Raw genomic sequence first — 18,567 nt, 5'->3', positions numbered from 1 at the left:
CAACACCACAAAAAAAAAAAAAAAAAAAAAAGCACTACAAAATTATAGCAATAAACTCACACCTTTTGTCTTAGTCATCTAGGGCTGTTGTAACAGAAACACCACAAGTGGATGACTTTCACAAAAAGAAATTTATTCTCTCACAGTTTAGTTGGTTACTAGTCCAAATTCAGGATGTCAGCTCCAGGGAAAGGCTTTCTGTCTGTATCAGCACTGGAGGAAGGTCCTTGTCATCAATCTTCCCCTGGTCAAAGAGCTTCTCAGGCACAGGGACTCAAGGTCCAAAGGACACGCTCTGTCACCAGCACTGCTTTCTTGGTGCTATGTGGTCCCCAACTCTCTGCTTGCTTCCCTTTCCTTTCATCTCTTGCAAGATAAAAGTGGTGCAGACCATACTCCAGGAAAACTCCTTTTACATTCAGTCAGGGATGTGACCTTAGTAAGAGTGTTACAATCCCACCGCAATTCACTTTAAAAAAATCTAATCTTCCCTCATCAACCACAGACAGAGATCAGAATTTAAAACACATAGGAAAATTACAATGACAAGATGGAAGACAACCACACAATACTGGGAATCATGGTCTAACCAAGTTGACACATATTTTTGGGGGACACAATTCAATCCAAGACATCTGTCAATAATTACACTCAGTGTAAATGGCCTAACCAAAGCACCACCAAACCCATTGCTGTTGAGTCGATTCTGACTCATAGCGACCCTATAGGACAGAGCAGAACTGCCCCCATAGGGTTTCCAAGGAGCGCCTGGTGGATTTGAACTGCCGACCTTTTGGTTAGCAGCTGTAGCTCTTAACCACTACACCACCAGAGTTTCCAAATGGCCTAAATGCACACATAAAGAGACAGAGTGACAGAATGGATAGCAAAACAGGATCCATCAATATGCTGTCTACAAGAGACACACCTTAGAATAAAGACATAAATTTATTAAAAATCAAAGGGTGGAAAAAAATATATCAAGTGAACAGCTACCAAAAAAGAGCAGGAGTAAGAATACTAATCTCAGATAAAATAGGCTTTAAAACAAAATCCACCATAAAAGGCAAAGAAGTGCATTATACAATGGTTAAAGGGATGATCCATCATGAAGACATAACCATAATAAATATCTATGCACCCAATGACAGGGCTCCAAAATATATAAAACAAACAGCACTGAAAAGAGAAATTGGCAGTTCCACAATAATAGTAGGAGTCTTCAACACGCTACTCTTGGTAAAGGTCAGAACTTCTAGAAAGAAATGCAACAAAGATACAGAAGATCTAAAGGCCACAATCAGCCAAGATGACCTCAAAGACATATATAGAACACTCCCCCCAACAGCTGAAAAGTACACATTCTTTTCCAACACACATGAAACGTTCTCCAGAATAGACTACATCTTAGGCCACAAAGCAACCCTCAAAAAAACCCAAAACATTGAGATAACACAAACTATCTTCTCTGATCACAACGCCATCAAAGTAGAAATTAACAACAGGAGAAGCAAGGGAAAAAAAAAAAATCAATTATATAGACACTGAAAAACACCCTGCTTAAAAACCAATGAGTAACAGAAGAAACCAAAGATGGAATCAAAAAAATCTAGAATCAAACAAGGTTGAAAACACATCATACCGAAACCTTTGGGATACAACAAAGGCAGTGCTCAGAGGTCAATTAACAGTAATAGATGCACACATCAAAAAAAAGAAAAAAAGAAAGGGACAAAATAAAAATATTAGCTATACAACTCGAACAAATAGAAAAAGAACAACAAAAGAAACCCACAGCCAAAAGAAGAAAGGAAATAGTAAAGATCAGAGCAGAAATAAATAAAATAGAGAATAGAAAAACAATAGAAAGAATCAACAAAACCAAAAGTTGGTTCTTTGAAAGGATCAACCAAATCGACAAACCACTGGCCAAATTGACAAAAGAAAAACAGGAGAGGACCCAGATAACCAAATAAGAAATGAAACGGGGGACATTACAACAGACCCAACTGAAATAAACAAGATCATAAAGAGCACTCTGAAAAACTATACTCCAACAAATTTGAAAACCTAGAGGAAAGGAAATGGACAAGTTTCTAGAACACACTACTTACCCAAACTAACACAAACTGATGCTGAAAATCTGAAGAGACCCATAGCAAGAAAGGAGATTGAAAAGGTAAAAAAAAAAAAAAAAAAAACTTCTAACAACAACAAAAAACCCCTAGCCCAGATGGCTTCACTAGAAAATTCTGCCAAACATTCAGAGAAGGGCTTACGCCAGTACTACTCAAAATATTTCAGAACATAGAAAAGGAAGGGATGCTTCTGAATTTGTTCTATGAAGCCAGCATAACCCTGATACCAAAACCAGGCAAAGACACCACAAAAAAGAAAATTACAAACCAATATCTCTCATGAATATAGATGCAAAAAATTCTAAACAAAATTCTGTTGTTGTTGTTAGGTGCCATTGAATCGGTTCCGACTCATAGTGACCCTATGCACAATAGAACGAAACACTGTGCGGTCCTGCGCCATCCTTACAATCGTTGTTATGCTTGAGCCCATTGTTGCAACCACTGTGTCGTTGAGGGTCTTCCTCTTTTCTGCTGACCCTGTACTCTGCCAAGCATGATGTCCTTCTCCAGGGACTGATCCCTCCTGACAACATGTCCAAAGTATGTAAGACACAGTCTCGCCATCCTTGCCTCTAAGGAGTATTCTGGCCGCACTTCTTCCAAGACAGATTTGTTCATTCTTTTGGCAGTCCATGATATATTTGATATTCTTCACCAACACCACAATTCAAAGGCATCAACTCTTCTTCGATCTTCCTTATTCATTGTCCAGCTTTCACATGCATATGATGGGATTGAAAATACCATGGCTTGGCTCAGGCGCACCTTAGTCTTCAGGGTGACATCTTTGCTCTTCAGCACTTCGAAGAGGTCCTTTCAGCAGTTTTGCCCAATCCATTGCGTCTTTTGATTTCTCGACTGCTGCTTCCACGGCTGTTGATTGTGGATCCAAGTAAAATGAATTCTAGTCAGTAGAATTCAGCATCATATTAAAAAAATAATACACCATGACCAAGTGGGATTCACACCAGGTATGCAAGGATGGTTCAACATTAGAAAATCAATCAACATAATCCACCACATAAATAATAATCACCTGATCAACTCAATTGACAAAGAAAAGAAATTTGACAAAGCCAACACCCATTCCTGATTAAAAAAAAAAAAAACTCTCAATAAAATAAGTATAGAAGAGAAATTCCTCAATATAATAAAGTGCATCTATTCAAAAAAAAATTTTTTTTTATTCAAAACCAACAACCGACATCATTCTTAATGGAGAGAGGCTGAAAATATTCCCCTTGAGAACAAGAACAAGACAAGGATGCCCTTTATTACCACTCCTATTTAATGTTGAAATAAAATAAATGTATCCAAATTGGTAAGGAAGAGGTAAAACTGTCCCTATTTGCAGATGATGTGATGCTATACATAGGAAATCTAAGACTCCATGAGAAAACTACTGGAACTAATAGAAAGATTCAGCAGAGGAGCAGGATATAAGATAAACATACAAAAATCAGTTGGATTCCTACACACCAAAAAAGAAAATAATGAAAAGGAAATCAGGAACAGTATCATTTACAATAGCCCCTAAAAAATAAAATACTTAGGAGTAAATCTAACCAGGGATGTCCTATACAAAGAAAACTACAAAACACTACTGCAAGAAACCAATAGTGATCTACATAGATGGAAAAACATACCATGCTCATGGATAGGAAGACCCAACATTGTGAAAATACCAGTTCTACCCAAAGCAATCTACAAATACAATGCAAACCCGATCTAAATACCAAGAGCATTCTTTAAAGAGATGGAAAAACTAATCATTAACATTATACAGAAAGCGAAGAGGCCCCGGATAAGTAAAGCACTATTGAAGAAGAATAAAGTAGGAGGACTTGTACTACCTGACTTCAGAACCTACTATACAGCTACAGTAGTCAAAATAGCCTGCTACTGGTACAATGACAGATGCATTGACCAATGGAACAGAATTGAGAACCCAGATGTAAATCCATCCACCTACAGTCACCTGATCTTAGACAAGGGACCAAAGTTCATCAAATGGGGAAAAGACAGTCTTTTTAACAAATGGGGCTGGCAAAGCTGGATGTCCATCTGCAAAAAAATGAAAGAAGGCCCATACCTCACTTCATACACAAAAACTAATTCAAAATAGATCAAAGACCTAAATATAAAACCAAAAACTATAAAGATCATAGATGAAAAAATAGGATCAACCCTCGAGGCCCTAATACATGGCATTAATACCATACAAAACATAACTAACAACACACAATCTCCAGAAGATAAGCTAGATAACTGAGATCTTCTAAAAATTAAACACTTATGCTCATCAAAAGACTTCACCAGAAGAGTAAAAAGAGAACCTACAGATTGGGAAAAAAATTTCACTACGACAAATCCAACAAAGGTCTAATCTCTAAAACCTACAGGACAAACCTACAACAAAGAGACAAATAACCCACCGAAGAAGACATTCAAGCAACTAACAGACCTTGGAGAAATGCTCGAGATCACTGGCCGTTAGAGAAACGCAAACCAAAACCACAGTGAGATACCGTCTCACCCCGGCATTACTGGACAGTGAGATACCATGTCACCCCGGCATTACTGGACAGTGAAATACCATGTCGCCCCGGCATTACTGGCACAAATCAAAAAAATGGAAAATAAGAAATGTTGGAGAGGCTGCAGGGAGGTTGGAACTCTTATGCACTACTGGTGGGAATGCAAAATGGCACAACTATTTTGGAAAATGATATGACTCTTCCTTAGAAACCTAGAGATGAAAATACCATAAAACCATATGATCCAGCAATCCCATTCCTAGGAATGTGTCCCAGAGAAATAAGGGCCATTAAATGAATAGACATATGCACACCCACGTTCACTGCAGCATTGTTCACGATAGCAAAAAGATGGAACAACCTAGATGCCCATCAACAGATGAATGGATAAACAAACTGTGGTACCTACGCACAACGGAGTACTATGTAACGATAAAGAACAATGATGAATCTGCGAAGGATCTCACAACATGGGTGAATCTGGAGGGCATTACGCTGAGTGAAATAAGTCAATTACAAAAGGACAAATAGTGTATGAGACTACTACTATAAAAAGTCATGAAAAGGTTTACACACAAATAAACAATTTTTGATGGTTACGAGGAAGGGGACGGGTGGGAATGGAAGAACACTAAATAGACAATAGATAAGTGGTAACTCTGGTGAAGGGGAAAACAGTACTCAATACTGGGGAAGCCAGCATAACTTGACCAGGGCGAGGCAGTGGAAGCTCCGTGGACACACCCAAGCTCCCTGAAGGACTGAATTACTGGGCTCAGGGTTGTGGGGACTATGGTCTCGGGGAACATCTAGCTCAATTGGCATAACATAGTTAATAAACAAAATGTTCTACATTCTACTTTGATGAGTAGCATCTATGGTCTTAAAAGCTTGTGAGTGGCCATCTAAGATACTCCACTGATTTAACCCCGTCTGGAGCAAGGGATAATTAAGAAAACCAAAGACAAAAGGGAGAGATTAGTCCAAAGTACTAATGGACCACAACTACCACAGCCTTCAGCAGACTGAGTCCAGCACAACTACATGGTGCCCAGCTACCACCACTGACTGCTCTGACAGGGAGCACAATAGAGGGCTCCAGACAGAGCTGGAGAAAAATGTAGAACAAAATTCTAATTCACGATAAAAGATCAGACTAACTGGCCTGACAGAGACTGGAGAAACCACGAGAGTATGGCCCCTGGACAACCTTTTTAGCTCAATAATGAAGTCACTCCTGTGGTTCACCCCTCAGCCAAAGATTAGACAGGCCCATAAAACAAAATGAGACTAAAGGGGCACGCCAGCCCAGGGGCAAGGATTAGAAGGCAGGACGGGATAGGAAACTGGTAATAGGGAACCCAAGGTCTAGAAGGGAGAGTGTTAACGTGTCGTGGGATTGGTAACCAATGTCACAAAATAATGTGTGTACAAATTTTTTAATGAGAAGCTAGTTTATTCTGTAAACCTTCATCTAAAGTACAATAATAAAAAATAAAATAAAAGCATGGCATCTGAGAGAGGGCGAAATGCCGTAGTGACACATCTCGCACTTGCCAACACACGCCAGGCCTTGTGTTGATGACATCCAGGGCATGACGCTCAAACTCTTTGTCGGGCCGTGGGCCCTGCCTGGTGTGCGTCCTGCTCACCTGCCTGCATGTTCCAGCTCTCCCCTAGCACAGACCCTCTCAGCTCACGGCCTTTGCATTGCTGTGTCTGCAGCCTGGTGATGGCCTGGGTGCAGCCTTGGTCCCCACCCACTTGCAGACCATGTCTTCCCTGACCAAATCCTGGGCATACTTCAGGTCTCAGCTGAGACTTCACGGCCTCCAGAGAGCACCTCTGATCCCCCAGACTAGGCAGGAGTCTCTTTATTCCCTGTATTCTCACTGTCTTAATTCTCTCACACTGCATCTTGTCATGACCTGTATATGGGACTCCAGCTCCCACAGGACTCTAAGCTTCATGGAAGTGAGACCTTGTGCATCTTGTTCACCCAGCACCTGGTGCTTAGCAAAAATTTCTTAAAAGAATGAATGAACGTCATGCCACTGTGTGACACCATTTGGTGAAAGGATAGTGACTAAAATGTTGAAAAGGTTTCTGATACATACTACAACACGGATGGACCTTGAGAATATCATGCTGAGCGAAGTAAGTCTGACACAAAGGAATGTATTCTATGATTCCACTTATCTGAAGTATCGAGAACAGGCAAGTGCACAGAGATCAAAGTTTATTAGTGATTACCAGGGCCTGGGGGAGAGGGAAGTGGGGAGTTATGCTTGAGGGGCACTGAAATTCCATTTGGGATGATGGAAAACTTTTGGAAATGGATGGTGGTAATGATTTCAAAACATGGTGAATGTAATTAATGTCACTGGATTGTACACTTAAAGTGGCACATTTTTGTTATACATATTTTACCACAATAAAATTAAAAACAAAACAAAAATGCTGCAAAGAGGAGCCGCGACATCACGGTCCATTATCTAAAAGCCCTCAGACACCACGATCAGATTAGAGGGCCAGAGAAGAAGATCAGTGGCTACCAAGGGTGGTAGGAGATAAGAATGGGGAGTTATTGCTTAGTGGGTGCAGAGATTGTGTTTGGGGTGATGAAAATTTTCAGAAATAAATAGTAGCGATGCTTGCACATACACACACCAGTAAAAAAACAAAAACAGAGCACAGTTGCTGTTGAGTCGACTCCAACTCATGGCACCCTCCTGTGCGTCAGAGCAGAACTGTGCTCCACAGGGTTTTCAACGGCTGATACTTTCGGAAGTAGATCGACAGGTCTTTCTTCTGAGACTCTCTGGGTGGACTCCAACCTCCAATCTTTCGGTCAGCAGCCCAGCATGTAACTATCTGTACCACACCAGGGACTCACACACACACACACATATACACACAAAATGAATAAAGAAAGTTCACTGCAAAAACAAACAAACAAAAAAACTCATCAGCTTTCCCAAACCGAGCTTCACTTGGCTGACATTCAGGAGCTATCAGAGTTGAGGGGAGGCTAGAGGCCCCACAGGATCCTGCAGTATCCAATTCTGTCTTAAATGAGAGGTTCTGAATTACTTTCAGTGTTGCCAGAAACACCGCCGGACTTTGGTTCCTCGGCTGTGTCTCTTGGAGAGCAGACCTTCTGAGGAATGAAGCAGAGCTCAGGAGAACAGGCATCCAGGCAGCAAGAACTTGCAGAACTATCTCAACAAAGGCCAGAACTTGAGCAGGAGACAGATGCCAGCAGGCTCCCATTCCTGGGTTCCGGCAGGTGCTCCTGTGGTGTACAGGACTGAAGCGAACTTCCTCGGGACACGCGACTGGACTGCTCAGGTGCTGATGGAGATGCAGGGGGAGGCAATGAAAGTGAAGGGGCAGGGCTCAGAGGATGCGAGGGCTGGAGCCTGTCCAGGAGAAGGGCCATTGTGTTCACTCCTGTCAGACAGCTGTCTAGAAAGTAGGAGTGGCATTTCCCTAGTGAAGGCCCTGCCTACATGGCATAAATAAAAAATTAGCTGGGAGTGTGCTGATTCTCCATCAAAGGCAGGAGGTGGCCACACCTATGGAGGAGCTGTTATAAATGAGCTGTCCAGAATAACTTCCTTCCTGTCACAAGGCAGGTCCTAGGTGTGGTATGAGGGGGTAGGGTACCAAGGGGTCCTATGGTGTCTTAGTCTTCTAGGGCTGCCATAACAAAGATACCACAAAGTAGGTGGCTTTAAAGAACAGGAATTTATTCTCACAGCTTTGGAGGGTAGAAATCCAAATCAAGGTATTGGCTGTGTTGGTTCCTTCTGGAGGCTCTGAGGGAGAATCTGCCCCATGCCTCTCTCCTAGCTTCTGGAGGTGCTGGCAATCCTTGGTCTTCCTTTGCTGCTTCTAGATGCATTTGCCTCTGTTGTCCCATGACATCTTCCCCACGTGTGTCTCTTCTTCCCTTTATAATACATTAAGACCCAGCCTACTCCAGTATGATCTCTTTTCACTTAACTGATAACAAAGGAAAAGCTCTATGTCTAAACAAGGTCAGAGGTATAACCCCTTTTCGTTGAGTGGATTACGACTCATAGTGACCCTATAGGACCGAGTAGAACTGCCCCATAGGGTTTCCAAGGAGCAGCTGGCGCATTCGAACTGCCGACCTTTTGGTTAGCAGCTGAGCTTTTAACCACTGAGCCACCAGGGCTCCTTACAGATATAAGAGTTAGGATTTTGACATATCTTTTTGGGGACACAGTTCCATCCCTAACACCCAGGCACTCTGCACATCATCTACAGTCCCATCTGGGCTCCCGAAGTAGTGTGGTTGTGATCGGTTGTGTACTGTCCATTCACAGCCAGCTTTGACCACTGGCCCAGCCTGCTCATCTCCCTGGAATTCTGGGAGTGCTGGTGAGCTCACCTCTAAGTAGGAAGGGCACAGCCAGAAGTGACTGTGCCCTGTCTGGTTTGGCAGTTTTGGGTTTTTAGGGGTTTTCCCTCTTTACTTCTCTTGGCAATTTTCCGCCAGGCAGCCAAGGTTTTCTGCCTGAATTTCCTCCTCAGAACGCAGAGCGGAAGGGAAAAAACGTTTTCTGAGCCTCTGCTCTATGCCAGGCATATTAGGCATCTCATCCTTGAGAGCTTCTCAGTTACCCTATGGGGTAAACATCACTATCCTATTTCTCAGGTCAGAGAATAGAGGTAGGTAACTTACCTAGTAGGGGAAGGACTCCATCATAGCCTCACCTTGCCCTTCAGAGGAGTGGCCCCAAGTTCTCACAGCACGCTGGGTAGCACCCAATGGATGCTCCTTTGGGTAGAGAGAGAAATTGATTGGGATAACCCTGAAGGGACAGGAGATGTCATCTCACCAAAATATTTGGAGGTTCCAAACTGCCTCTACTGCTGGCCCTCTGGGCCCTGGCTTCACTGTTGGGGGCAGTTAAGCTTGGCCAAATCCCTCTAGAGGGCAAGTAGCAGTGGGGCGGGCAGCCAATTCAGGGAACACTCTGTCAGGAATCAGCAGCTCCAGAGGAGAGGGGGGCAAACAAGGCCATTGCAGGCATTAAGGTGACACCAGCTGCTGTAACGAGTGAGCCCCAAGTGTCAGCAGATTAACACACTCAACCTTCATGTCCCAATCATGTGATTGGTCCGCAGGTGACTTCCTTCCATAGGCTACATCAGGGACACTGGATCCTTCTGTCTTGTACCTTTGCTATCCCCCAGGCCTTTGGCTTGCTCTGTCTGCAGCCAGTGGATGGAGAGAAGGCTTGCGGAAGTCATACACACATCTTAAGGACCTCAACCTCGAGGTGGTGCCCAGCACGTCTGTTTGCATTCCATGAGCAAGAACCAGTCACATAGCTCTCCTGGAAGCAAGGAGGATGGGAAATGTAGTCCTTGCGGGCGGTCCTCGGACAACTCCATGCCAGGGCAGGGGCATGCATCTTTTGTGTCAAGGCCCAGACGGAAATGGTGACTGTGGGAGAAGGCTGCCTCTTGAGGGCCACTGGCTGGAGAGCAAGGGACAGATGAGCCTGTGAGGGTCCCAGTCATGGGGGGATATGACAACCTCAAGAGCCCAGGCTAGGCAAAGTGTGGGCCCCTGGGCTGAGACTTATGTGGACTGCTTTCCTGCTCCAGTCTTCTGGACCAGTGCCTTTATCTCAAGAAGCAGGCTTATAGTGGGGAGCCTGGCAGGGAAGTGTTAAAGGACTGAATTGTGTCCTCCCAAAATAAGTGTTGAAATTCTAACCCCCGTACCTGTAAAGAAGTCCCTGGGTGGTGCAAACAGTTAAACACCCAACTACTAACCAAAAAATCAGCAGTTCAAACCCACCCAGAAGTACCTCAGAAGAAAGGCCTGGCAATCTGCTCCTGAAAGGTCACAGCCCTGAAAGCCCTGTGGTGCAGTTTACTCTGCTCACGTGGAGCTGCCTTGAGTCTGAATCAACTCGATGGCAGCTGGTGGTACCTGTAAATGTGACCCTGCCTGAACACAGGGTTTTTTTTTTTTTTTACTGCGTTAATGATACACCAGTGTAGGGTGGGCTTTAAACCTAATTACTCCTGAGTTACAAAAAGAGGAGACTAGACACAGAGACACACTCACAGGGGAAGACAGATGGCAGGGAATGCCAAGGAACCTCCAGGACTACCAACAAGAAAGGGTCTCCCCTGAGAGCCATGCCCTGAAGTCAACTCTTCAGCTGTGAGAAAATACACTTCTGTTCTCTAAAGCTATCCACTTGTGGTATTCCTGTCCACACTAGCAAACTATGACAGTATCAATGGAGGAACAAAGACAGACAAAGTGGAGGTCCTTCCAGGCCCCCCCAGAGACCAGCAGGCCGTCAGCAGTAGTACCATGCCCCGCCCCCCTCGAGACAGCTGGGCAAGTGGTCAAGTAAACTCTGACCTCCTGGGAAAGTGGACAGGCCTGGGGTTCTCACAGCAGGGCCATCTATGGTTTCTTCATTGTCTTCCCCGGCCAGTGGCATGGATATGGTCACCCAAAGATCTAAGGGAAGGAAGGCATGTATAACAGGGGAAGCTGATTTTGGATTTGAGTTATGGGAAGAACTGGGATGGTGAAAAGTGTGGAGAAAGGACAAGTAATTTGGATTTTAATCCATCAGCATGGCTCACAGCTGAGTCAACCAGATGACTAACGTTTCTCTTCCCAGAGCTGAGCACCAATCTATCCTCTGATTTCTTGGACGTTCAGAGGCAGAATTTCAGACCAGTGGAGAAATAAAAGCCATCTATAACTCAAGTAGGAAGTGATTGAGGCATGAGTAACACTTGATGAAGGCAGGCCCAAGAAAAGGGGCTTTTTGTGAAAAACAAAAGAAAATAGACTTAAAGAAATAAAGATCTGCTTAGTGCCATGGACAGCTCTTAGATACGAGAGGAAAAAGTAAAGTTTAAGTACTCAGCATGACAGCCAACATGATTAAATTGTATCTTTTGCCATTCTGTATACCCCCCAACACACACACACACAGCCAAAAGTGATATAATATGTAAAGCCAAAAAAACTGAGTGGGAGAGAAACTTAATAATGATAATTAAATGGGGAAACGTGGGCTGCCAAAAGTTTAGCAATGCTGTAATCAGCTGAGTAAGAGCTTCTCAGAGATGCTCAGTGTTCTCGGTCCATGAGGAAATGTGGTTAGCTTTCCACTCAAGCAGTGTGAGCTAAAGAAGAGAATCTGCTGCTTCTGGCTTTATTCAGGACATCTAAGGATGGGAGAAAATGGTGATAGAAAGGGAAAAATAGAAGGCATAAAACAGAAACCTTCTGGTAGACCAAAATCTTCAGAGTAACCTGCCAAAGAAATCCTTGCAGGAAGCCATAGACAGAGAGTCATGACATCACCCAGCCCAGGGTTATAAGAGCAGGGAAAGCAAATTACAGCAAATAACAGCAGTTAGGCAGCCTCTTAATGCTGACACAGAGCGGAGAAGGTGGCCCTATTACTGACAACTCCCAGGTTTCCTCCCAGCCCAGCACATCTGCCGGGTAGGATCTACCAGGATTACATGACTCTGCTGAGACCAGGGCATTCTTGGGTGGTGAAAATGGTTAATGTGTTCCGCTGCTAACCAAAAGGTTAGAGGTTTGAGTCTTCCCAGAGGTGCCTCAGATGAAAGGCCTGGCCATTGAAATCCCTGTGGAGCACTGTTCTACTCTGACACACATAGGTCACCGTGAGTCAGAGTCGATTCCACGGCAACTGGTACTGGCTGCCAAGACTAGAGGGGAGGCAGCTGGGTTCTAGGAGCAGAACCTGTGCCAGCAGCAGGACCCAGTCCAGGAGAGAGGCAGAGGTTTTTGGGAAAATAAACTCAAGCCCCAAGACTGGTGAGGGGCTTGGGACCCTTTTACTGTAAATGTGCCTCCAGATAAATTAAGCAAAACCCCAAACCAGGTGTAAGGAAGGGAGGCAGCCAAGGCAATGAGCCCAGGGGAAGGGGCTTGTCTCAAAATCCCTCTGGGCTCAGGTTCCAGGGGCCAACCCATGGCCTCAGCTCAGCTGTTCCCACGGGTATCAAGTGCTGCCCTCAAGAGTAAAGACCTGGTTCCAGAATTGTCTCTGCTCTGCTGTTTGGCCCAGAGTCTGAACACTGGGCTGCTCCGGCATAAGCCCCAGCAAGACCAGGCTTCCCAAGCCTTTGGCATCACTTAGCTACGGCGAGGCATTGGGATGGGAGCTGTCTGCTCAGGGCGTATGTCTAAAACCACTAAATTTCCAGACGGATTTGCCTCCCTTCCCAACCTCCACACTGCCTCCCTGCCCTTCCATTTCTTCCCAGTAAGCCTCAGGAAAAAGAAATTGGGCACCATGTGCCTGCATGCAGCACGTGGGAGGTGGCCTGGTTCTGCGAGCCTGCAGCCCGAGGTGTGGGGCGGGGGAAGGACATGCTCCCATGCCCCAGTGACACCGATGCGACTCCTGCTGCACCTGGCTGCCACGGGGTATTCCGCATCAAACAGCAGATGAAAACCCACGTGTCTATAACCAGCACTGATGTTGTCAGGCAGGGGGATGTCATTAATATGCCTTCCCCAGTAGTAGGATGGGGAGGCCTGAGGAGCCCAGAATCTCTCAGAGAAGATGGTCTCCTAGCAGGAAGACAGTTCCTGGTGCTCCAAAGGTGCGTGATGTTGAGCAGGACTGCACTTTATCTTGATTTTTTACTTTCGTATCTCTGCCTCATTCTTACTGTGATTTGACCCTGAGCTGCAATCACTATCTGTCTTTCTGGATGCATGAGCTTGACCAAATCGTTCTGAGTCCCCGTGTAAACGGTGTGGAGGACAGTTCCCGGGTTATCTGATACAAAGCTCTGCATTCTCTGACCACATGGCTGGGGGTGGGGTGGGGGGTCCCTTTCTCCTGCTCCCATATTCAGGGCAATAGGACTCCTTCTCAGCCAAAGGGCTGTGAGGCGAGGTGATACGAATCTCTCCCGGGCCAAGTCATTGACCTGTCTAGTTGTTTTTTTTAGAAAAAAAAAATTTTTTTTTTGCTTCAGGTGAAATTAGTTTCTCATTCTAAAATTTATACACAAATTGTTGGTTACAATCCCCACATTGTGTCAGCACTTTCCCTCTTTCCCTGTCTACCTCGGATTCCCCGTGTCCATTTGTTCAGTTTTCTTGTCCCTTCCTACCTTCTCGTCTTTGCTTTTGGGCAGGTGTTGCTCATTTTGGTCTTGTATACTTAATTGAACCAAGAAGCACATTCCTCACATGTGTTATTGTTTGTTTTATAGGCCTGTCTAATCTCTGGCTGAGAGGTGAACTTTGGGGTGGCTTCAGATCTGAAATAGCAGGGTGTCCAGGGTCCATAGTCCCAGGGGCTCCTCCAGTCTCTATCAGACCAATAAGTCTGGACTTTTTGTGTGCATGTGTGAAATTGAATTTTGCTCTACATTTTTCTCCCACTCAGCCTTGGACCCTCTATTGTGATCCCTGTCAGAGGGATTGGTGGTGGTAGCTGGGCACCATCTCATTCTTCTGGGCTCAGGCTGGTGGAGGCTGTGGTTCATGCCATCCATTATTCTTTAGGACTAATATTTTCCTTGTGTCTTTGGGTTTCTTCATTCTCCTTTGCTCCAAACGGTGCAGGACCAATACATGTATCTTAGATGACCATTCGAAAGCTTTTAAGACCCCAGACGCTACTTACCAAAGTAGGATGTAGAACATTTTCTACGAACTATGTTATGCCAATTGACTTAGTTGTCCCCAAGACCATGGTCCCTAGCCCTCAGCTTCAGTAACTCGGTACTTTAAGGTATTGGGATGTGCCTAGGAAGCTTCTATAACTTTGCCTTGGTCAAGCTATGCTGACTTCCCCTATATTGTGTACTATCTTTCCTTTCATCAAAGTTTCCACTTGTCTACTATCTAATTAATGATTTGCCCTCCCACCCCTCCCCTCCCTCGTAACCATCAAAGACTGTTTTTCTGTGTCTAAGCCTTTTATTGAGTTTTTATAATAGTGGTCTTATGCAATATTTGTCCTTTTGGGATTGATTTATTTTACTCAGCATAATGCCTTCCAGATTCATCCACATTGTGAGATATTTCAGAGATTCATCATTGTTCTTTATTATTGCGTAGTATTTTTTTAATATTCAGTTGTGTGTATGTACCATGATTTGTTTATCCATTCATCCATTGATGGACACTTGGGTTGTTCCCACCTTTTTGCTATTGTGAATAATGCTGCAACGAATATAGGTGTGCATATGTCTATTTGTGTGACGGCTCTTATTTCTCCAGGATATATTCCTAGGAGTGGGATTGTTGAATCATATGGTATTTTTATTTCTAGCTTTTTAAGGAGGTGCCGTATCATTTTCTGTAGTGGTTGTTATCATTTCACATTCCCACCAGCAGTGCATAAGAATTCCTGTCTCCTCACAAGCTTACCAACATTTGTTGTTTTCTGTGTTCTTTTTTTTTTTTTAATGCCAGTATTGTTGGGGTGAGATGGTATTTCCTTATAGTTTTGATTTGCATTTCTCTAATGGCCAGTGATCATGAGCATTTCTTCATGTGTCTGTTAGCCATCTGAATGTCTTCTTTGGTGAAATGTCATTCATATCCTTTGTGCATTTTTTAATTGGATTATTTGTCTTTTTGTTATTGAGGTGTTGAAGTATTCTATAAATTTTAGAGATTAGACCCTTGTCGGATATGTCATAGTCAAAAATTTTTCCCAATCAGTAGATTCTCTTTTTACTCTTTTGATGACTGCAAGTGTCTAATTTTTAGGAACTCCCAGTTATCTAGTGTATCTTCTAGAGTTTGTACATTGTTAGTTATAGTTTGTATTGTATTTAAGCCATGTGTTAGGGTCCCTAGCATTGTCCCTATTTTTTCTTGCATGATCTTTATCATTTTAGGTTTTATATTTAGGTCTTTGATCCATTTCGAGTTAGTTTTTGTGTATAGTATGAGGTATGGATCCTGATTCATGTTTTTTACAGATGAATATTCAGTTTTGCCAGCACCATTTGTTAAAAAGACTGTCTTTTCCCCCATTTAATGGACTTTGGTCCTTTGTCAAAGATCAGCTGATCATAGGTGGATGGTTATACAGCTGGGTTCTTGATTCTGTTCCATTGGACTATGTGTCTGTTATTGTACGAGTACCAGGCTGTTTTGACTACTGTGGCTGTGTGGTAGATTCTGAGATCAGGTAGTTTGAGTTCTCTTACTTTGTTCTTTTTCTTCAATAATGCTTTCTTCTTCGGAGCTTCTTTCCTTTCCATATAAAGTTGATGATTAGTTTTTCCATCTTGTTAAAGAATGCTGTCAGTATTTGAATCAGGATTGACTTATATCTGTAGAGTGCTTTGGGTAGAATTGACATCTTCACAGTATTGAGTTGTCCTATCCATGAGCATGGTATTTTTTCCATTTAAGTAGGTCTCATTTGGTTTCTGGCAATAGTGTTTTGTAGTTTTCTTTGTATAGGTTTTTTATGCCCCTGGTTAGATTTATTCCTAATATTTTATCTTTTTAGGGGCTATTATAAGTGGTATTGTTTTCCTAATTTCTTTTTGAAGTTCTTTTTGTTGGTGTATAGGAATCCAACTGATTTTTGTATGTTTATCTTGTATCTTGCTACTCTGCTGAATCTTTCTATTAGTTCTAACCTTTTGGAATCTTTGGAGTTCTCTATAGGATCATATCATCTGTGAATAGGGATAGTTTTACTTCTTGCTTTCTAATTTGGATGCCTGTTATTTATTTATTTATTTGCCTTCTTACTCTAGCTAGGAATTCCTGCACAATGTTAAATAGGAGTGGTGATAAAGGACATACTTGTTTGTTCTATTCTCAGGGGACGTGCTTTCAGCCTCTCTCCATTGAGAATGGTGTTGGCTGTTTGTTTTGTATAGATGCCCTTTGTTATGTTGAATGATTTTCCTTCTATTCCTGTCTTATTGAGAATTTTTCTCAGGAATGGGTGTTGGATTTTATCAAATGCTTTTCCTGCATTGATTGAGATGATCATGTGATTCTTCTGTTCTATTTATGGGGTGGATTAAATTGATTGATTTTCTAATGTTGAGCCATCCTTGCATACCTGGTATGAATCCCACTTGGTCATAGTGTATTATTTTTTTATATGATGCTGAATTCTACTGCCTAGAATTTTGTTGAGAATTTTTGGGTCTATATTCATCAGAGATATTGGTCTGTAATTTTCTTTTTTGTGTGGTGGCTTCATAGATGAATTTGGGAGTGTCCTTTCCTTTTCCATGCTCTGAAATACTTTGAGTAGTATTGGTGTGAGTTCTTCTCTGTATGTTTGGTAGAATTCTCCAGTGAAGTCATGCAGGCCAGGGGCTTTTTTTTTTTTTTTTTATGTTTTTGGAAGTTTTTTTTTTCCTTAAACCTCTTCAATCTCTTCTCTTGTTATGGGTCTGTCTTAGTCATCTAGTGCTTCTATAACAGAAATACCACAGTGGATAGCTTTAAGAAAGAGAAATTTATTCTCTCACAGTCTAGTAGGCTACAAGTCCAAATTCAGGGGATCAGCTCCAGGGGAAGGCTTTCTCTGTTGGCTCTGGAGGAAGGTCTGTGTTGTCAAACTTCCCTTGGCCTAGGGGCTTCTCCACTCAGGAACCTCAGGTCCAAAGGGCGTGCTTTGCTCCCGGCACTGCTTTCTTGGTGGTACGAGGTCCCCATTTCTCTCTGCTCACTTCTGTCTTTTAAATCCCAAAAGAGATTGGCTTAAGACACTATCTAATCTTATAGATCTCATCAATATAACTGCCACTAATCCATCTCATTACATCATAGCGATAGGATTTACAACACATAGGGAAATCATAGCAGATGATAAAATGTTGGGCAATCATACAATACTGGAAATCATGACCTAGCCAGGCTGACAGATATTTGGGGGGGACACAGTTCTATCCATGAGAGTCTGTTCAGATTTTCTATCTCAGTTTGTGTTAGTTTAGGTAGGTAGTGTGTTTCTAGAAATTTGTCCATTTGGTCTATGTTTTCCTATTTGTTGGAGTAAAGTTTTCATAGTATTTTGTTACGATCATTTTTATCTCAGTTGGGTCTGTTGAAATGTCCCTGTCTCATTTCTTATTTTGTTTGCCTCTTCTGTTTTTCTTTTGTCAGTTTGGCTAACAGCTTGTCGATCTTGAACTGTTTGTATTGTTTAGTCTTTCCCACAGTTCCTTAAGGGAAATGCTTCAAAGTGAAGAATTGGTTTAGGTGTGGAGCTGAGCCTAGATGAAACTAACCAGCCTTTGAGGTTGCCCGCAATTTCCAGGTGTATGCATATGTGTATGTATACACACACACACACACACGTTACAAAATGGAATTAATAAGGATAGTCCCTGATTTGAGTGCTGCTGGGTGGTCCTGGTTTATCCCTGCCTGCCTGGCTGGTTGTGCTGGTTAGTACTTAATAAACGCCCAAAACCCTGGGGGGAATGGCCCTGGGCAGGTTGGATAGCTACATCCACCCTAACCATTGAGTGTGGTAAATTTTCCAGAGCAAGCTAGGGAGCTGCTAGGGCACCCTTCTCTTATGATGAGAATATTCCTGTCAGTATCTGGCACTGAAGCTCTTAGGAAATGGAGCTGTACACACCCTTCATTCGCAGGTCACAAATGGAACCCCCTTTAGCACAGAGGTTCCAAACTGGGATTGGCTTTGGGAGTCCTCTCAAGTTCAGTGTAAATTGTATGCCTACAGGAATTTTCAGTGGAGAGGGTATATAGTTTTGCTGGATTCTCAAAGGTATCTATGACCTCCCAAAATATAAGAACAAATAAACCAAGAGGTTAATGCATTCTAGGGAAGAAGGATTTTTGGTTAACTGTGCAA

General features: G+C 43.1%; 1 long non-coding RNA gene across 2 annotated transcripts in view; it reads left to right on the top strand.

Annotated features, from left to right (window-relative positions):
* LOC135233069 (uncharacterized) overlaps positions 1-18,567 on the top strand; it is a 39,214-nt gene that overhangs the window by 11,467 nt on the left and 9,180 nt on the right. For both annotated transcript variants that reach the window (XR_010323748.1, XR_010323747.1), the window contains one exon: positions 7,778-8,029. This is a non-coding gene — a long non-coding RNA (uncharacterized LOC135233069). The remainder of the gene's footprint in view (positions 1-7,777; positions 8,030-18,567) is intronic.

The sequence above is a fragment of the Loxodonta africana genome, chromosome 13 (assembly GCF_030014295.1).
Source record: "Loxodonta africana isolate mLoxAfr1 chromosome 13, mLoxAfr1.hap2, whole genome shotgun sequence".
NCBI lineage: Eukaryota > Metazoa > Chordata > Mammalia > Proboscidea > Elephantidae > Loxodonta > Loxodonta africana.
This window is presented reverse-complemented; position numbering and strand designations above follow the sequence as displayed.